Here is a 20589-nt window from a genome sequence, read left to right as displayed (position 1 = left end):
AATTCCCCAGCTGAGGTAGTCTTCGCTGCTTCTTACTTAACTACCCTTTCTGTACTCTTGTCTGCAAGCTTATTTCTGTCTTAATTCTCTCCTGGCAGGTCTAAAGCAAAATGTGGTAAAAGGAAATCTTAGTGAAGAGATGAGAACTTCCTGCTTTTGGAGTGGATCTTATTTCATGTCCTTAGATTCCAAAAGGAAAATCTTACTCTGGCCATCAATTGACATAATTTTCTTCTTCTTCTTCTTTTTAAAACCTTTTGTTTATTTATTTTAAATAAACTCTATGCCCAACGTGGGGCTTGAACTCACAACCCCAAGATCAAGAGTTGTATGCTCTACCTACTCAACTAGCCAGGCGCCCTCATAATTTTTCTTCTAATGTATTCCCTTCCCCCTTTACCACCTGTTGATTTTTTCCCCAGTCTTCCTGCCCTTCCTCCTTATTTGAGTTGACCAAAATACCAAAGTATATTTGCTATCATCAGTGCTATTTCTTGAGATAGTTTTTGTTTTTAATTAAAATAAAATTATTTGGGGTGAAAGATTTATGTATCTCTTTATTAAATTCTAAAATGTATTTTTTATTAGTGCTTAATCCTGGACTTAATTTTTTTTGTGTGTATATATATATACACATATGCAATTCTTCTTCCTAGGGCCCCTTTTACTCTTATTACTCTAGTACTTAACACTAACTGATGTTGTTCCTTTTCAGGCTCAACTGCAGACCTGAGGAAGTGGCCTAACCTCATCGTCCCCGTGAGCGCTTTGGTCAGTCCCTGGGTCAGTCAGTTCGTATGATCTCTGGATCTCCATAGGACACAGGAGGACAGAAGCGCTACTGCTATGTAAAAAGGGAAACTTAATTTCTCACGCCTCCTCCCTTTTCCGCGAAGGGCGCTGCCCCAGCTCCAGCGTTCTAGGGAGAAATCACCACAGCTTTCTCCGCCCGCTGAAAAGCGCCATACTCCAGGTGGGTCTAGTTGTCTCCTTTCCCAGCCTGGGAGGAGAGCCAAGGGCACCCCTCCCGGGCCGGGTGAGCGCGCCAAGCGCTGGCTCCTGCCCTCCGGGTCTGAGGAGTGCGAGAGGGGCAGGTGACCGGTCGCGTGGTGGACGGCCCGCAGAGTTAGTTACCTGGCGCGGCGCGGCGGGGCGGGGCGGGGCGGGGCCGGATGGTGGGGGCGGGGCCGGGGTGCGATCTCAGCCTGCGATTGGTTCGCCCCGCGCCTGTCTCCATGTGCCGCGCGGCGGAGGCACAACATTCAAGTCCGGGGGCGGGGCCGGCGCGCGCCGGGAGGAAGCGGCCGCGCGGCAGCTGCGGGGCGTGGGGGCGGTGGCGGCGGCGGCCGAGGCCGAGACCGAGGCGGCGGAGGCTGAGGCGAAGGCGTCGGCTCCTTACCCGGTGACGGTGCTACGCCGGACCCCCTTCCGGGCCCCATGGAGGCGGCAGCGGGCGGGGGCTGCGGCTCCGGGCCGCCGCTGCTACTGAGCGAGGGCGAGCAGCAGTGCTACTCCGAGCTCTTCGCGCGTTGCGCCGGCGCCGCAGGCGGGGGCCCCGGGTCCGGGCCCCCTGAGGCCGCCAGGGCCGTCCCGGGAGCGGTCACCGCAGCCGCGGGCCCCGTGGCCGACCTGTTCCGGGCGTCGCAGCTGCCCGCCGAGACGTTGCACCAGGTAGGTCCCCGCGCCCCCTGCCACAGCAGGTCTGTACGGACCATTTCTGTGGGGATAAGGGGGCGGGGTGGGGCGATGGGGCTGCTTAAGAACCTGGAGGCCTCGGGCAGGTCGAAGTCGGGGATGGCGGCGACGCCCTTGTCCCCCGGGGAACACCAGCCTCCTCCGCAGCTCAGGAGTGCTGGGTGCGCTCCCCGTTTTCCTCCCCTGAGACAGACTGACACTCCCTCCCCCCCCCCCCCCCCCCCCCGGCCATCGCTGGGGCTCTGCAGCCGTCCGGACCCAAAGTTTGCCTTGTTCTGGAAATGGTGTTTGTTTTGGCTGGTGTCTGGTTTAACCTCTGCTCGCTGCTCCTGCCTTTACCTCTCCTGGGTGGGTGGAAAGGGATAGGCGCTCAGGGTGCCTTGCTGGGATTTGAACTTGAAGTGTGCGTGTGTGTGTGTATATGTATGTATGTATGTATGTATAGCCAGGGGCCCAGAATTGAATATTGTCCGCCCTATATCCATGTAATCAGTCTATCTGTCTAGATATATATATCTACTATATGTATTTGCTCACTAACATATTTCTGAATATTGGTATTAAATTGGAAAGCCTTAACAAGTTGCAGAGCAGGGACAAAGGGCTGCAAGAGGATGTATGTCAGGGCAAAGCCAAGCTTACTGTTTCGTGCTAGAGATAGACCCAGACATCCACCATAGGAGACAGCTGTAGTTTCCCATCTTATTACTTGGACTTGAAATAGAACTGGAAAGTAATGTGTGTCACCTCCTTTTAGCTGCTCCATACCTGGAAAAGGAGGAGGGAGTGATCCACAGCGCATGCTGTTTTTGTTTTGTGCTTTCCTTGGAGCTTGGAGAAAGACTACTTGATAAGCATCGTCTTTTGATATCACCAGGCTTTCATGTTGATAAGATTCTTAATATCAGGCCCAAAACATGAAATGAAGCTTTTTAAAATTATTTTTTTAAGTTTTAATTGTATTTCCAGTTAACATACAGTGTTATATTAGTTTCAGGTGTACAATATAGTAATTCAGTACTTCCATACATCATCCTGTACTCATCAGGGCGAGTGCACTCTTTAATCCCCATCACATATTTCACCCATCCCCCCATCTCCTCCCCTCTGGTAACCACCAGTTGGTTCTCTGTAATTAAGAGTCTGTTTCTTGATTTGTCTCTTTTCCCTTTGCTTGTTTTGTTTCTTAAATTCCACATATGAGTGAAATCATATGGTATTTGTCTTTCTCTGACTGACTTATTTTGCTAAGCATTATACTCTGGCTTCATCCATATCATTGCAAATGGCAAGATTTCATTCTTTTTGATGGTTGAATAATATTTCTTTATATATTATATATAAATAAATAACATTTGGGTTGCTTCCATATCTTGGCTGTTATGAAGAATGTTGCTATAAACTATAAACATAGGGGTGCATGGAAATGAAGCTTTTCTTAAAAGCAATAGTTAGTATGAAAGTTAACATCAATTGAATATTTAGAGTGGGGAGTGGTATTTTAAAATCTAGTTCTAGAGGATTAGTGAGGGTTTTATGGCTCACTTGCAATGTCACTGTGTTTGTAGGTTCTTTATTTTTTTCTTACCACTTAAGACTGTGCTTTATACTGCTGGAACATGCATATGCCTGTGTGTTTGTGAGCATAACTTTAGCCACTCTGTAATCTTTCACCTTTTAAAAGGGATTTCTGAAAATGTAATGAGTATTCATAGAACTTAGCATGGCTGTTTAGCCCTTAAGAAGTCCTTTGTATGTAGAAAGTTCTGCAATTGCTGTTCCGTGGTTGAGCTGAACGAGGTAGACAGAAAGTCAGTGTCTTAAAACACAAACCATGGCCATTACTTGAGGCCCTCAGAATATTCTCAATCATATAAATTTATTAAATGCTGTTGCAACTTCTCAACTGAAAAAGGAATAAGTGACTGGTGCCACACGGCAAGTAAATGGCAGGTGGGCACCTGCTAAGGCTTATTTGTAGTCAGTAATACATGGAGTGTGATAAGAGAAAGTGGGCATATTAAATGTGAATATGTTGGTTCACCACTCCTAAGGAATTGGGGAGGGGACTTTCCTGGTGTTAGAATCCATGCTCCCTTCAAGTATATATGATTTAGAAAGAACCCAAGGCACAGTACATTTGCATGAGTGAGTTTATATTCTTGATGTCCAGTTGGAACTGGAGACTGCTTCAGATGTTGGCAAAGGGAGACATGCCTAGAAGATTGCTTAGAGTAAATGTCTCAGAGCTTTAAGCTTTCTTACTCAGCCCAGCAAAATAAAATACATCCTTCCCCGTTAACCTAATATAATTGCAATAATCCAGTATTCTTCATAACAGGCAAAAATGAACATCAGAGGCATCCTGGACAGGGAAATGTGATCAGAAGAGATTCACACAAAGCTAGCAGTCAGCAGCCACCTAATTTTTGCCAATCATTTTAGTGGGGAGTGGTGTGGCGTGGCGTGTTGTATCTTGATGTGAGTGCATGCTCCATTTACCTCAATTTGCATTTCCCCATGAGTGTATTAGCCATTCTTTAAAACAAATGTAGACATTTTTAGCCTTTCCCTGTTGAACAGGAACCTGTAAGTTCAGAATTAAGTGACCCAACAGGTATAACTGCCCAAATCATGGAGGCACTAACCATCCCTGGTAATTTCTATGGTAACAGCCAGATTTTTGTTTTCTTAATAAGCATATAATTAAGATTACCATGACATTTCAAGCAGGGCGAAAATCTTACCTGGAGTAAATGTTTTACAAAAATACTTAATTTTGTCTCCTCCTTGCAGTAAAAAATAAGCTACTATGTCTGTTACTTTGTCATGAAGGTGAGTTATGTTAAGGATTTTTTTTTCTGTTGAAATGTGTATATATATTTTTTAATAGATTTAATTTTTTTCAGAGCAGTTTTATGTTCACAGCAAAATTATGGGGAAGGTACAGAAAATTCCCATAGATCCCCTACCGGCACACATGCCAGCCTCCTCCATTATCAACATCCCCCACCAGACTGGTACATTTGTTATAGTTGACATTGACATTGACATATCATTATTACCCAAAGTCCAGAGTTTGCATTAGGGTTCACTCTTGGTGTTGTACATTCCAAGGTTTTTTTTTAAAAAAAATTTATTAAGACTTAATTTTTAATTTAATTTAATTTATTTCAGAGAGAGAGAATGAGAGAGAGCACTAAGGGGGGAGGGTCGGAGGGAGAAGCGGGACTTGATCCTGGGACTCCAGGATCATGACCTGAGCCAAAGGCAGTCGCTTAACCAACTGAGCCACCCAGGCACCCAAGACTTGATTTTTTTAGAGCAGTTTTAGGTTAATAGCAAAATTGAAGGAAAGGTGCATAGTGTTCCCATATACCCCCCTCGCCACACACATATACAGCCTCCCCCATTAGGAATACTCCCTTCCAGGGGCGCCTGGGTGGTTCATTCATTAAGCGTCTGCCTTTGGCTCAGGTCATGAGCCCAGGGTCCTGGGATTGAGCCCTGCATTGGGCTCCCTGCTCCATGGGAAGCCTGCTTCTCCCTCTCCCACTCCCCCTGCTTGTGTTCCCTCTCTCGCTTTGTCTCTCTATCAAATAAATAAATAAAATCTTAAAAAAAAGGAATACTCCCTTCCAGAGTGATACATTTGCTACAATTGATGAACCTACATTGATATATCATAATTATCCCAAGTCCCCAGTTTACATTATGGTTCACTCTTGGTGTTGACCATTGTATGGGTTTGGACAAATGTATAATGACATGTATTTACCATTAAAATATCATACAGAATAGTTTCCCTGACCTAAAAATCCTCTGTGCTCTGCATAGTCATCCCTTCCACTTACCCCCAACCGCAGGCAACCACTGATCTTTTTACTGTCTCCACAGTTTTGCCTTTTTTAGAATGTCATATAGTTAGAAAAACACAGTACGTAATCTTTTCACATTGGCTTCTTTCATTAATAATATGCATTTAAGATAACTCCATGTCTTTTCATAGCTTGATGGCTCATTTCTTTTTAGTGCTGAATAATACTCCATTGTTTGGATGTACCACAATTTATTTATCCATTCATGAACTGGAGGACATCTTGATTGCTTTCAAGTTTTGGCAGTTATAGATCAAGTTGCTATAAACATCTGTGTGCAGATTTTTGTGTGGACTTAAGTTTTCAGTTCCTTTGTGTAAATACCAAGGTGTGATTGCTGGATCATATAGTAAGAGTGTCTTCAGTTTTGTAGGAAACTGCCAAATTGTCTTCCAAAGTGGCTGTACCATTTTGCAGTCCCCTCAGCAGTGCATGAGAGTTCATGTTGCTCCATATACTCACCAGCATTTAATGATAAGAGTGTTTTTTATTTTGACCATAGGAACGTAGTGATTGATATCTCGTTGTTTTAATTTGCAGTTCCCTAATGACATGATGTTGAAAATCATGTCATATGTTTATTCCCCATTATAAATTTTAATGCATCATAATAGCCTATTTTAAAAAGGTCTTTTGGTCCTATTTTTAGAGTATTTATCTTCATTTGCTGATTTATTTTAAAAGCGGGATTCTAGTACTAGGTGAAAAATGGTAGAACAAAACCCTTTACATTAGAAAAAGAAAATATAAATGTCTGAGAAACATAGTTTTCATTTTAAGACAAAGAACTACAAATGTTAGTGATTGGTTTCTCAGGTTGTAAAGTATTTCATTGGTGTTCAAAGGCCATCATTTTACTAGAAGGCATAAGGTGGTGTGGTGGGAATCAGGTTGGGTTTGACATGCATTTGAGTTTCTATTGCTCATAATGGACAGTTCTAGATGCTGAGGTTACAACTATGAATCAGACAAATCCCTGTCTTCATGGAGTTTACATTCCAGTGCAAATTTTTTTATTCTTCAGTTGATTTGAGTAAGAAACAATTTGGAATATAACCTCCAGGGGGGTACCTGGCTGGCTCAGTTGGTAGAGCACATGACTCTTGATAAAGGGGTCGTGAGTTCAAGCCCCATGATGGGTATACAGCTTACTTAAAAAAACAAAAAAGAGGAATATAACCTCTAGAAATAAAATATCTACCTTAAACTAGCAAGTTTTGCATTTGATGTAATGAATTAAACTATATAGACTTATTTATAATATTTGTCTTAGGATGTTGTGTTAGTCTCTGGGAATGCTGTGCATATTTGAAGTAGTCATAATTTGTTTTAGTTTTTATGAGAATCAGCTCCTTTTATTTTGAAATAGTCTTTTTAATTGGGATATGATTAACATGTAACATACTAGTTTCAGGTATACAACATAATGATTTGGTATTTGTATATTTTGTGAAATGATCACCACAGTAAGTCTGCATCCGTCACCATACATAGTTAAAACATTTTTTTCGTGTGATCAGAAGTTTTATGATATACTCTCTTAGCAACTTTCAAATATATACTCTCTTAGCAACTTTCAAATATATAGTATGGTATTAACTATAGTCTCCATCCTGTACATTAAATCCCCATGACTTACTTATTTTATAACTGGAAGTTTGTAACTTTTGATCACTTTCACCCATCTCTCCCCCACCTATCTGTCCTCTATATTTATGAGTTCAAGTTTTTTGTTTTTAGATTCCACATGTAAATGAGATCATATGGTGTTTGTCTTTCTCTGACTTGATGGTTAACTCTTAGACATTAAGGGGCATAGCTATAAAACACTGCTGATTCTGTAATATCAGGGGAAATCATTGAATTGGAAAAAAGCCAATAAATGTCTGATTGTTTAAGCAGCTGTGATTGAGGTAAAGAAGTAAAACAAAGCTGCTAGAAGCAGAACAAAGCAGAAGCAGGGATATTTTAAAAATTCCTGTGCACAGAATCATATTTTTGTTTTTTTAAAGATGTATTTATTTTAGAGAGAGCATACGGGGTGGGGGGAGGGCAGAGAGAATCTCAAGCAGACTCCCTGCTGAGTGCAGAGAATGTGGGGGCTCAATCCCAGGACCCTGAGATCACCACTGTAGGCAAAATCAGGAGTGGGGTGGGGGGGTGGAGAGGGGTGGGGGGCTGGGTGGTGGTCGGTTGGGCGTCCCACTCTTGGTTTTGGCACAGGTCATGATCTCGGGGGTCATGAGATCAGCCTGAAGTGGGGCTCTGAATTCAGCGAGGAGTCTGCTGAAGTTGCTCTCTCCCTCTCCCTCCACCCCTCCCCGTGCTCATTCGCTCCCTTTCTCTAAAATAAATAAGTAAATCTTAAAAAATTAAAAAAAAAGAGTCAGTTGCTCAGGGCATCTGGGTGGTGCAGTCAGTTAAGGGTCTGACTCTTGATTTTTGGTTCAGGTCCTGATCTCAGGGTTGTGAGATTGAGCCCTGCGTCAGGCTCCCCACTTAGCACAGAGTCTGAGATTCTTTCTCCCTCTCCTTCTGCCCCTCCCGCGTGTGCGTGCTCTCTCTCTCTCAAATAAATAAAATCTTCATTTTTTTTAAAAGATTTTATTTATTTCTTAGAAAGCGAGAGAGATCACAGAGGGAGAGGGAGAAGCAGACTGAGATGAGAGCCCAATGCGGGGCTCGATCCCAGGACCATGAGATCATGACCTGAGCCGAAGGCAGCTGCTTAACTGACTGAGCCACCCAGGCGCCCCAATAAATAAATTAAAAAAAAAAAAAAGAGTCCAAGGCTCAACTGACTGAGCTACCCAGGTGCCCTGTGCATGGACTCACCTTTGGGAAGAAGTCCTATTTAAAGGTTTTCTTGTAATTCATTGAAGCAACTGTTTAATCATTAAAGAAAACTATAGGTAAAAGACAAAATTCTTGTGAACTTTCCCCATTGTTAGCTTGTTAGCCGGAACTGTTTTTTAAAAATGCAAATAAGGCAGTTTTCTGCTTTTACATCTTTATATCATATCCCTTTGTAACATAGACGTTAAGGAGATAGAGGCATTTTGCCTCTAAAACAGAAAGAATATTTGCTGTTTAAGATAGTGTTCTTTTTTTATAAAAAAGAAAGAATGCCAGCAGATATAGGAAGTTCCAGAGCCAAACCGTTCTGTGGTTAAAAGAGGGACATTTGCATAAGAGTTACTTGTTGACTCTTTTATAACAAAAATACTTCAGGTGTGCAAAACTTAGAGGATTACCCAACAAATAAGTAAAACAGTTCTTTCAGTGTGAAGGTTTCCTGTGATCTCCTTCTCTGGTCCCATTCTCTTTCCTTCCAACCCCAGAGGTTACTGCTGTCCTGAATTTGCTGTGTGCATGAATTGAAAAAAATGGGACGCCTGAGTGGCTCAGTTAAGCGTCTGCCTTTGGCTCAGGTCATGATCCCAGGGTCCCGGCGTCAAGTCCCACATGGGGCTCCTTGCTCAGCAGGGAGCCTGCTTCTCCCTCTGCCTGCTGCTTCCCCTGCTTGTGTTCTCTCTCTCGCTCTCTCTCTCTCTCTCTCTGACAAATAAATAAAATCTTTAAAAACAAAACAAAACAAAAACGAAAAAAATGTTAATACGTTTACTATACATGTAGATATCGTGTGTATCTATCTGTATAGCGTGTGTGTGTATATATATGTCACTAAAACAATATATTGTTTTGTATGGCTTTTCAACTTTTTAAAGATTTTATTTATTTGACAGAGAGAGAGAAAGAGAGAGTGCAAGTAGGCGAAGGGGCAGAAGGAGAAACAGGCTCTCTGCTGAGTAGAGCCCAACACGGGGCTCAGTCCCAGGACCCTGGGATCATGACCCTAGCTGAAGGCAGACCCTTAACCAACTGAGCCACCCAGGCGCCCCTGTATGACTTTTCACCTTAAAATTAGGAGTATTGTACTCTGTAACCTGCAACTTGCTTTTCCTCTCATTATTATGTTTTTGAGATTCATCTTTGTTGACACATGTAGCTCTAGTTCATTTATGTTTCCTTTTTAAAAATCATTACCGGGGCGCCTGGGTGGCTCACTTGTTGGGCGTCTGCCTTTGGTTCTGGTCATGATCCCAGGGTCAAGCCCTGCATCGGGCTCCCTGCTTGGTGGGAGGCCTGCTTCTCCCTCTCCCACTCCTCCTGCTTGTGTTCCTTCTCTTGCTTTGTCTCTCTCTGTCAAATAAATAAATAAAAAAAATCTTTAAAAAAAAAACTTCATTACCTATTGTTATAGTGACTCCTTATGGTGTTGTAGAGGCCTTTATGCCTGAGGAAAGGTGGCATTTTTATTTGCATAGAATGTCACATGACTGGGGGACTGTGCTAAATGTGTACAAATATTAAAAGCTCCTTTATAGGTAGCAAAATGCACACTGATATTCTTTTTTTTTTAAAGATTTTATTTATTTATTTGACAGAGACACAGTGAAAGAGGGAACACAAGCAAGGGGAGTGGGAGAGGGAGAAGCAGACTTCCTGCGGAGCAGGGAGCCCGATGCGGGGCTCGATCCCAGGACCCTGGGATCATGACCTGAGCCGAAGGCAGACGCCCAACGACTGAGCCACCCAGGCGCCCCGCACACTGATATTCTTGAAGTGTTAGAGGACCTTAGAGTTAATTGATTGGGCTTTCATAGGCTTGTTTTTTTTCCCCCTCATCTTTTTTTTTTTTTTTTAATTTCTGGTGCAGCCTGTGAATGAATGTCACCATCTTGACATTTATTTTCTTACATTTTTTAAAATTTAAATTCAATTAGCCAACACATAGTACATCATTCAGATGTAGTGTTCAGCAATTCATCAGTTGCATATAATGCCCATATAACATAATATGATGGTGTTCATCACATCATGTGCCCTCCTTAATGCCCATCACCCTGGGATCGTGACCTGAGCTGAAGGCAGACGCTTAACGACTGAGCCACCCAGGCGCCCCCCCCATCTTTTTTTAAATGGAAAATCTTAAACAAGTAGATGGAATAATACATTAAGCTCCTCTGTGCTTGCCATCCATGCTCAACAACCATCAGTGCCCATGTGATCAGTTCTGTTCCATCTGTGTTCTCACTTTTGTACCCTACCCTCCAAGTCTCTGACATCACACAATTCATGGGGTTTATCTTTAAAGAAGGAACCTGGGAGTGGTCAGAGGAGATGGGAACATGGAGGGGTTTAATATAGGCAGAAAAGGTATCTTTGGCTTTTGGTCAAATGGCAAGACAGTGATGGTTCCACATGATCGAGCTATTTGCAGTCTTAAAGATAACGATATTTGAGACTGATTTAGAATGGGTAAACCAATAGGGAGAATGAAAAGGTAACAAAAGTGAAGACTAGAAATACAAGATGGGGGCGCCTGGCTGGTTCAATCGGTGGAGCATGTGACTCATGATCTTGAGGTCGTGAGTTCAAGCCCTGAGTTGGGTTAGAGATTACTTAAAAAAATGCAAGATGGATTTGAATATTGACCTAGTTTCACATGCATAACTGGGAACTGTCCTACTTTAAGGGTATGGAAAATTGGTTGTGAGGAAATTTTGAGTTGTTTCACTAATTATCAGTAACTTTTTAAAGAGGGTTTGGTTCCTTTCCAGGTTTTTTTTTTTTTCAAATTTTCTCTTTGTTTCATAAAGGCAAGTATCTAAGATTTTGTATTTATATCATTCTCTTCTTTAGTACATGTTTTTTGGTGGGCACCTAAGTCCGTTTGGGCTGCTATAACAAATTCCACAGACTGGGTGGCTTATAAACCATGGAAATTTACTGCCCACAGTTCTGGAGGCTGGTAGTCCAAGATCATGGTGCCAGCATGTTTGCCTTCTGGTGAGGGGCCCCTTTCCTGGTTCATAGCTGGCACCTTCTTGCTGTGGCCTTAAATGATGGAAAGGGCTAGGGTTTTCTCTGGAGCCTCTTTATAAGGCATTCAGTCCCATTCGTGAGGGCTCTACCCTCATGACCTAAGTATCTTCCAAAGGCCCTGCCTCCTAATACCATCACATTGGGCATTAGAATTTCAACAGACATATTTTGTGGGGGGGGCACATTCAGATCATAGTAACTAGCCTGGGTTGCTCAGGCCTGTGGGGTTTCCTGGGGCATGAGATTCCGTTTTCAAAGCAGGACAGTAGCAGGCAAATTGGGATGGTTGTTCACCCCCTGTACTGGTTACTACATGAATTATCTATTGCTCTATAATGACTTCGCATAAATTTAAATTGCAGCTTAAAACAGCACATTTATTATCTTATTGTTCCTTTGGGTCGGGAGTCCTGACATGGCTTAACTGGGTCCGCAGGTCAGGGTTTCACAAGGCTGAAATCAAGGCATTGGCTGGGTGGCATTTCTTTGTGGAGCTCGGGGACTTCTTCCAAGCTCATGTCATTGTTAGTAGAATTCTCTTCCTCGTGAGTTTAGGACTGAAGCTCTCAGCTACTAGAGACCACCTGCAGTTCCCCGCCACGTGGCTCTTTTCATAGGCAGTTCATAATATGGCTGTTGGCTTCTTTAAGGAGATTCTCTCTCTCCAGTTGGCTTAGAGGAGTGACACCCTGTTGCCTTTGCCATATCCTGCCTTATATATAGAAGCAAGTCACAGGTTTTGTCTGCACTGAAGGGGAGAGGATTATTCAAAAGCAAAGAGAGAATTATTGGTGGTATGTGTCAGCTTAGGAACTTTGTACCACACTTGCCTTCCAGAGTTTTCTGAAGCAGAAAATTACTCTGTCTTTTTTGGGGCCAGATAATATAGATGTTTTTGCTCACCCCCTCATTTAAAATTTCTTTATCTTTTAAAAATACATTTTCATGCGTAATTCATTTTCTTATGCCAAGTAGAACTGGCAAGTATATTATCTTATGTATTATTTTCAGTTTTAGTCTTTAGGCAATTTGTTTTTCCTCTTAACTAGTAGGAGGCAGGAAAAGAAGTAGAAAAGCAGATATGAATGCCCTGCATGTCCACTCCTGCCCGGAATACTCTAAAGCAGGCCTGGGTCCATTTCAGGGGTCTGTGAATTTAGATGTGGAAAAAGATCCGTTTTTGTTTGTACCAACCCCTAAGTGAAATCAAGCATTTCCTTCTATTGTGTATATAGGGGACAAACCACAGCAGCAGTAGTAGTACCTGTGATTTCATCACCTGTAGAAATAGGATTTTTAAAAATCATAATTATTACAGGTAGTAATGCATATTCAAACACATGCCTTACTACCACAAATTTGCTTTTTAATATTTTGATAGCTATATTTCTGTATGTTTCTTTTATAATCCTATTTTAAGTGTTTCGTGTTATGCATTTAAAAACAGTATTCTGAGAAGAGGTCCATGCAGACTACCAAAGGGTAAGGGGCATAGCACAGAAATAACTAAGAGGCCGTGCTCTGAAGAGTTGTGAGGTGTCTGGACTAGGAACTTCCCTACTTCATAGTTGACCGTTTCCAAAGTCAGACTGGCAGCAGCAGTGCTGGCAGCTCTGCGGCAGGAATGCGATTCCCTAAGGCTGCGGTGGTCCCTCCCCCTCCAGGCAGCCCTGCGAGGGGGAAGGAAGGCCAGAGAGAATGAGAGAATGAAAGCTCCGCTCCTTCCACCAGGACTTCGCCCTGCAGTCCCTGCTCAACCCTCCCTGCTCCTGACCTTCCTGTCTGGCCCTCTCTGCTCAGCTTCATTCCAGAGAGCCCCTGGGGGGCACATGCCAGCTGACTTTGGGCCTGTTTTATTTACCACTGTTCTCTCTACTTCAGAGACGGGCTAGAACACGAACCTGAAGGAAACGTGATTTTTAACAGACTGGAGAAACTCAGCTCTCCTCATAATTTAATTCAGAACCAGGAGAGGCTATTTAATTTAGGTTAGTAGTAAACGTTTGCTTTGACTTAATTCATTTGTAACACTTTGCCATTGGTTTACAGAAAAATAGCTTTGTTCAGCCTCCTGGGGGTAATTAAATGTTTCACCTGTGTTAATTTCCTGACTAATTGAAGTAAATGCCATAAATGCCAGCAATTAAGAATTGTTTTTGCTTTTTTTTTTAAAGCAGGCTTTCTTAAATGTGTAATGTTTGCCCTGATGCCTTCAAAAGAACATATGTAATGCAATAATCTCTTTGTTTATCCCTTAGTTCACGGTCAGTCTTGTGAAAAACAGATGATTTTACATGAATAGGTTTTTGACCCTGGAGATGTTTGGTGTGCTTGCTTTTTGAGTTTTTTTTCTCCTTTAGGATTCTTTTAAAATTGTTTTAAAATGCTTTAATTCCTCTCCTTTGCCTACACTCTGGTAACTTTGAGTCTTGTTATTAAGAGATGGCACTGGAAGCAAAGTGCGTGAAATTTACCATGTGGAATGTCTTAGATTCTTTTTTTTTAGACAGAGAGGGAGAGTGCAAGCTGGGGGGAGGGGCAAAGGTAGAGGGAGAGAATCTTTTTTTTTAAAATACATACCCACTTTTGTTCTTTTTTAAAAAAGATTTTACTTATTTATTTGACAGAGAAAGAGTGCATTCCAGAGCACAAGCAGGGGGAGCAGGAGAGGCAGAGGGAGAAGCAAACTCCCCGGGTTTGGATCCTGCTTAAGATTCTCTGTCTCCCCTCACTCGAGGCTGGATCTCACAGCCCTGAGATCACAACCTGAGCCAAAATCAAGAGTCAGACACCCAACCAATTGAGCCATCTGGGCACCCCTAGGTTTTTTTTTTTTAAGATTTTTAATTTATTTATTTGACAGAGAGATAGGCAGAAGAGCACAAGCAGAGGGAATGGCATAGGGAGAGGGAGAAGCAGGCTCTGCACTGAGCAGGGAGCCCAACACAGGACTGGATTCCAGGACCCTGGGATCATGACCTGAGCCAAAGGCGGACGCCTAACCATCTGAGCCACCCAGGCACCCCACCCCTAGATTCTTTTAATTTATTCTTCATTCTCTTAAGTTTTCTCCACCTTGGCACTATTGACACTTTGGGCCAGATCATTCTTTGCTGTGGGGCCTGTTCTGTGCATTATACAATGTCTAGCAGCATCCCTGCTCTCTATCCAGTAGATGCCAGTATCTGCCCTTCCCCTAGTTGTTTCAGCCAAAAATGTTTCCAGATGATTGTCCCTTGGGGCAAAATCTACTCCGGTTGTAGATACGTGGTAACAATCATAGTAGCTACTACTGTTTATGTACTGATTACCATGTAATTGGCCTCGTCCTATAACTTGTAGAATGCTCATCTCATTTAATTTTCACAAGCAAACCACAAAGTAGGTATTATCGCCCCCAGTTTGAAGAAGACAAAATGGAGGTACAGAGAGATTCAGTAACTTGCCCATGGTCACATAGATAAATGACTTCTGGTAATATTTTTCATAATTATTTGGGTTGAAATTCAGTCTTTGTTGAAGAGACAAACTAAAAAATAAAGGGGGTGTTTCCTGATGATGTCTCAGTGGAGAGGCTTTGGCTTTCATAGCAATTCTGTGTAAATGTTGGAATTCTTGCTTAAAGGTGTGAGTCTGTCTATGGGTCTGAGTAGGGGATTTGAATCTGCTTCTAAGGAGCTTCAGTATGGTAAAGCAGAACATGAGACAGTCTAGGGTCAAGGCTGCTTAAACTTCAAAACCAAGGAAGCCATCAGAAATTGAGGTAAGGCTCAGGCACCCCTTAATAATTTATTTTATTCTACCTTATATGTCTAAAATATTATCACCTCAGGGCCACCTGGCTGGCTCAGTTGGTGGAGCGTGTGACTCTTGATCTAAGGTTTGTGAGTTTGAGCCCCCTGTTCAGTGTAGTGATTACTTAAGAAATGCTTAAAAAAATTTTAAGCTGGGGATTTGGAAAACGTCGAGACAAGGTTTATATGACAAGAAGAAAAATTAATACATTGGCTTGGTGGGGAAATCAAGGTTTAGCAGAGTTTTTGCGCAGTTTGAATTTTAGAAAGCATTTTCAAGATTTTATTTTGATACTAAATATTTATGTTAATGTGGGCTCAGTGGTCTTGTTCTGGAAATAAACTTTTTAAATATTTCTGTGTCCATTCTCCCAAATATAATTTGATGATTCAAGTAAAAAAAAAAAAGAACGAAATCTTGCCATTTGCAACATGGGTGGATCTAGAGGGTATAATGCTAAGTGAAATAAGTCAGTCAGAGAAAGACAATACGATATGATTTCACTCATGTGGATTTTAAGAAACAAAACAAACAAAGGAAAAAAGATAAACAAAAAACCAGACTCTTAACTCTAGAGAACAGACGGATGGTTACCAGAGGGGAGGTAGGTGGGGGATGGGTGAAAGAGGTGAAGGGGATTAAGAGTACACTTATCATGATGAGCACTGAGCAACAGAGAATTGTTGAATCACTGTATTGTACACCTGAGACATATTAATATAATACTCATGTTAACTGTACTGGGATATGAAGGCTGGTGCTTATGTGGTGGTTTTGGAGGCAAAAGCTACATGTAGAGCATGGCAGAACAGCAGTATATGTATATAGGGAGAGAGCCTGGGTCCCATACCTTGATAAAGCTGCCTTATTAGTCCAAGACAGTCCAATTTTATACTACTTTTACATGAAAGAGAAATAAATTTCCATCTTATTTTTTATTTTTGTTTATTTTTTTAAAAGATTTTATTTACTTGAGAGAGCACGAGCGGGGAGGCTGAGCAGGGAGCCTGACATGGGGCTTGATCCCAGGACCCTGGGATCATGACGTGAGCTGAAGGCAGAGGCTTAACCAACTGAACCACCCAGGCGCCCCTCCATCTTATTTTTTTTAAATCTGTATATATCAATTTTTTTCTATCATATAAAATTTACAAAAGTATTTACAACTTGTTAGCTAACTTTAAAATATTTATTAATCTCTCCTATCAGCTGATTTTAAATTCCACATTTGACATGTTCTCTTACTGATTGAAGTTTTAAGTATTTGTTTCATAGAATTTATTATTTTTTATAAAGGGATAAGACTTTAACCCGGGTGTAATTATTGTTGTTTAAAAATAGATACTGGGGCGCCTGGGTGGCTCAGTCCTTAAGCGTCTGCCTTCGGCTCAGGTCATGATCCCAGGGTCCTGGGATCGAGCCCTGCATCAGGCTCCCTGCTCTGCGGGAAACCTGCTTCTCCCTCTCCCACTCCCCCTGCCTGTGTTCCCTCTCTCGCTGTGTCTCTCTTTGTCAAATAAATAAAATCTTTAAAAAAAATAAAAAATAAAAATAGATAACTAAATTGATTGTAAACCATTAAAAAAAAATTGGGGTAAGGCTATGTATGTATTGTTCAGGGCCCGAAGGAAATGGCACACTCAGAGGGTTTTACTGAAAACAGCATGGAGGCATGGAGAGATTAGCAGCAGCACGAAGCCATTGCTGTCCCTAGATCTGAAGGGGCCCAGGAAAGAAATGTTGTTGCTGGAGCTGTGAAAGGTGTGATTCCCCTAACAAGAACAGTGGTCTAGAAGAATGCAGTCATTGGCAGAAATGTGGCCAGGGAGGGGCTGGTGAGCTGAGGGACAAATAACCAACTCTGTCTGATGTGCTCCAGTGCCCAACTGGAAGCGAGAGGCAGAAAAGCCTGGGAGTTGAAGCTTATAGAGACCAGCCTCCTGGGCAGAGTGGATGAAGGGTTGTGGTTCTGGGGGACACATGGAGGAAAAGCCAGCACAGGCTACAAGGTGAATGGGAACCACCGCCCTGGATCCTAGGGAGAATGGGGCATGGCTGGTGTAGGGGGCAAGGGAAGTCCATTTGTGCCACACTGGGCTTGGGTGTGCAGACTTTCATGAGGGACAAGAGAGGGCTGGACAGGAGTGACTGGCCCATCTGAGCTGCTGCTTTCCACTTCTTTAGGAAAGTCTTGAAGACTGTGGGGTTGTCTGTTTGCATTCGGGTATGGGATGTATGCATATGTATGCTTTTTGATCAGAGTAGGACATTTCCATGGGTTGCTGGGTTTGTTCTTATTCAGGGCACTGGGAAAAATACAGCAATAGAGTAGCCTTCTTGGAGATTCTGCCAAGAGTAGCTGCACATGGTGGGAAAGGTTGCCCTAGGGACCAGAGATGAATTCAGGGGAGTAGGAAGTATATTATAACATTTGGGGGTATGACCTAGCATTAGTTTGACATTTTTCTTTCCCCGAAGGATAAGATTCCTGTAGAGATTCTTTCTCACCCCGAAATAGCTGTATATGTGTCCACTCAGAATTTCTTTGTACATTGCTCAAACTTACTAAGGTCCTATTGAGCAAACCGAGGACTTAAAGAATCTTCCTCATATACTGCAAAGTAAAGGCAAGTGCAAAGAAAGAGCTTTGTTCTCTTTTGCATTCTTCATGGGCTCTAGCATATTTTCTGGAAAACTTGTTGCCATGGAAATGGGATATTATCTATCTCTGTAGTGTACTACATAAAAATAGCCCTTTGTGTTTGAGGGTGATGTTGGTCACAGGTGGTTGGGTGAATGTATAGCAGGGTGCCTTGTCAGCATTCCATTGTTGAAGGTTGTGAAATCAAAATGAGTATTGATTTGCTTTTTTCTCTCAAAACGCAGTTTTATCTGGAAAAGGCAGGTAGTGGTGCTCTGTTTGTGAATTTTAAGCCTCCCTTTCTAGGTCAGGTGAATATGGTGATTGAAAGCACCACTCATGGTGATAAGTAAATGGCTTCTCTACTCTTTCTTTTGGTGTTACAGGGTGTGCAACACAAGATTGGGCTGGGGCCAAGTAGTATAATTCTCCTGTTCTTGAACACATGGTTCTGCTTAAGTGCCTTGTACTTTTAAACTGAGACGTAGCAGCAAGTGGTTAGGTGGAATAGATGAGCTCTGAGCTGTTTATCAAATAGTGACTTCTTGTGGGTTCTTATATGGAACAGATCCTTGGTAAAGAAAGGTCGTCGGTTCACCATGCTGGTTTTAGCATTGGCCTCACACGTGTAGCCAAGGTTGAAATCTTAACCCTAATCTTAATTTTTCCTTTGAGAAATCCTTTGGGTAACTTTTTAGAGCCATAAGTCTCAAATATTTTGTCATTCTCTCACCTTTCTTCTAGAAACTTGTCTTATATGTAAATAACAGCTTCTTGGTGCTGAAATAAAATTTAGTCTTGAGAATTTTAGATTTTCTTGAGAAAATACCATGGCAGGGAATTTTAGACCTAAAAGTAATCACCCCCTTTTTTTAGACACAGAGTGTGTGCGTGAAAGCAGGGGGAGGGGCAGAGGGAGAGAGAGAGAGAATCTCAAGCAGGCTCCATGCCCAGCATGTAGCCTGACGTGGGGCTTGATCCCAGGACCCTGAGATCATGACCAGAGCCAAAATCAAGAGTCGGATGTTTAACCGACTGAGCCACCCAGGTACCCCAAAAGTAATCACTCTTAATTCTGATTTGTGTTGTACTACTGCAGAAATGGAATCATTGCCTTTATCTTTTCTCTGTGAGTCAGTATAAATATCTTTTTGCTAATAATATTGTAAATAGTTTTTGAGTGCTGAGCATCCATTATTATTCTTAGAAATTTTTTTGTGTAATTAACTCACTTAATTCCCATAAATATTCTTTTTTTAAAAGATTTTATTTATTTTAGGGAGAGAATGCATGCAGTGCACGCTCATGAGTCAGGGGAGGGGCAGAGGGAGAGGGACAAGCGGACTCCCTGCTGAGCGTGGAGCCCTGCATGGGGCTCCATCCCAGGACCCTGAGATCATGACCTTCAGCCAAAGTCATATGCTTAACCAACTGAGCCACCTAGGCGCCCCATAATTCCCATAAATATTCTTAATGGTTTTTGTCACTGTTTTTCAGATGAGGCATTCTTATTAGTATGCCTTTTCATTTCTGAAAATTATTGCTGTGCAGTGTAAGACTTGGTTGTTCCTTTTTGTTTATCAGGATGTTGTGTTTCTAACACTGAAAAGCATTCTTCTATATCAGGGGATGACAAAATACAGTCCATGGGCCAAATCCGTCCTGTTATTTATTTATTGATTGATTGATTGATTGGTATGCCCAATGAGCGAAGAATGGTTTTTACATTAAATGGTTGGGACAGAAATAAAAAGACTATTTCATGACATGAAAATTATATGAAACTCAGATTTCAGCTTCCATAAACAAAGTTTTATTGGCACACAGCCACACTTAAGTTTCTGTATAGTATATGGCTGCTTTCACACTAGAGTGGCTGGGTGAATAGCTGTAACAGAAACTGTTTATAGCCCACAGAACCTCAGAACCTAAAGTACAAAGTTTGCTAATCCTTACTCTATATTATTCTACATCTAGAATGGGAAATTGTACTGAATAATAAAAGTAGGTCACATTTATGTACAGGTTCATATGTATTTGGATTCTCTTTGGGTATTATATTTTCCTCTCTTCCACTAAATGTTACTGCTTTCACAAGCCTACTGTCACATACTATGGCATATTTCAAATATACTTGATCTCAACTCTTTCTATATCCATGTTGTTTTTTTTATCATAACAAATACTCCTAACCCTTCCTAAACAAGGGTAATGAATTTTATCACTTTATTAGTTAATGTGTTTTCTTTGCTAGATCAGTAATTATCCCCCCAGTTCTATTTATTTCCAACTATGTTGCTTTCTACTTTTGGGCTTTTCAGCCACCATATAAACATTGATACTTTAATAATCCTAACTAAGCCACCTGAACTGATTGTGCTATTTTAATTTAATAAATCCTATATTAGATAAAGATTATATTTTCTATATTCATCCTGTTGGGTTTAATACACTTAACATGATCACAGCTTTGGAACATTCATGCAGTTATTTTTTTTTTAATTTGTTTTCTTTTTTGTCTCTTACTTCCTCACTTTTTAAATTAATAGCTTTATTGAGATATAATTCACATACTATACAACTTACCCATTTAAAGTGTACAGTTCAGTTTTTAGTATATCCACTATATATTTCCAGAATATTTTCATCACCACAAAAAGAAACCCTAGGCAGGGTGTTCTCAGTAGTGTA

The sequence above is a fragment of the Eumetopias jubatus genome, unplaced genomic scaffold (assembly GCF_037043125.1).
Source record: "Eumetopias jubatus isolate StellerSeaLion01/CBP00866 unplaced genomic scaffold, mEumJub1_p1.0 scaffold_11, whole genome shotgun sequence".
Taxonomy (NCBI): domain Eukaryota; kingdom Metazoa; phylum Chordata; class Mammalia; order Carnivora; family Otariidae; genus Eumetopias; species Eumetopias jubatus.
Note: the sequence above shows the minus strand (reverse complement) of the source record.